Here is a 1,161-nt window from a genome sequence, read left to right as displayed (position 1 = left end):
TGTGTGCGTGAGCGTGTCGGAGTGTATTGTGTGAGTAAATATGTATGTCTGCGTATTACTAAGTATGTGTGCGTGCGTGTGAATGTGTGTGTATGTGTGTTTGATATCCTACTATATCATTCTATATCAGGGCCAACCCAGGCCCAGTAAAATAAATATATTATTCAGTTTTAGTTTTAGTAAGTGTTTTACGGCACTTGCAACACAATAAGGCCATATAAGTGCTGAAGATTAGAGGTGTTACAAGAGAGAGAGTAACAAACACAAACAAGAAGGAGGAGAGATAAGGACGATAGATGTGTGATAGGAAAGAAGAAGCAACTCACACTAGAGCACCCGCCAACCACCCACAAATATATTCAACCTCCCATGGACAGAGTTACTCGATGAAATACCTTCTAAACATGAGAATAAAAGTCATTCTGCATTCCGTGTGTAACAGCAAATACTTATATATATCACTACACAACAGTCGCCTGTGGTTACAATGGAATAGAAACTGGAATGAAAGAAGGCAAAGATAGAAGAACACAGGAAGAAAAAAAAAAGGAAAAAGAAATTGGAATGAGAGAAGGTGAAGGTAGAACAAGTCAAGAAAAGAAAAGAAGAAAGAAACTGGCATGGAATGAAAGAAGAAGAAGATAGAAGAATAACGCAAGTACAAAAAGAAAAAGACGAAAGAAACTGGAATAAAAGAAGGCGAAGATAGATTAGATGAACACACGACACAAAATGAACGACAGAAGGCGAAGACAATACATTGTACATCACAGGTGTTCCTAGCACCACGTCGTACGATGTACGTGTGAATCACATAGAGTGAGGGATGCAGCCATGCGTGCTATTTTATTGTTACATTATTATCTCATAAGTATATTGAGTACTCTCAAGTGTGTAAAAAATACTAATATTTTTCGTTAGAACGGGTTGGAGTTATTTCACACTGAATGCGTCCGTGGGCGTGTGTGTGTGTGCGTGTGTTTGTGTTTGTGTTTGTGTGTGTGTGTTGTGTGCTTGTGAGTATGTGTGTGTTCGTGTGTGTATGTGAGTGTGTTCGTGTGTGTGAGTGTGTTTGTGTGCGTGTGCGTGTGTGTGTGTGGTGTGTATTATGTGTCTCTCTCTGTGTGTGTGTGTGTGTGTGTGTGTGTGTGTGTGTGTGTG

The 1,161-nt window shown here is 39.7% G+C and overlaps 1 protein-coding gene across 1 annotated transcript in view; it reads right to left on the bottom strand.

Annotated features, from left to right (window-relative positions):
• LOC101845524 overlaps nucleotides 1-1,161 on the bottom strand; it is a gene marked incomplete at its 3' end in the record, with an annotated part of 23,068 nt that overhangs the window by 5,569 nt on the left and 16,338 nt on the right.

The sequence above is a fragment of the Aplysia californica genome, unplaced genomic scaffold (assembly GCF_000002075.1).
Source record: "Aplysia californica isolate F4 #8 unplaced genomic scaffold, AplCal3.0 scaffold01542, whole genome shotgun sequence".
Taxonomy (NCBI): Eukaryota; Metazoa; Mollusca; class Gastropoda; order Aplysiida; family Aplysiidae; genus Aplysia; species Aplysia californica.
This window is presented reverse-complemented; position numbering and strand designations above follow the sequence as displayed.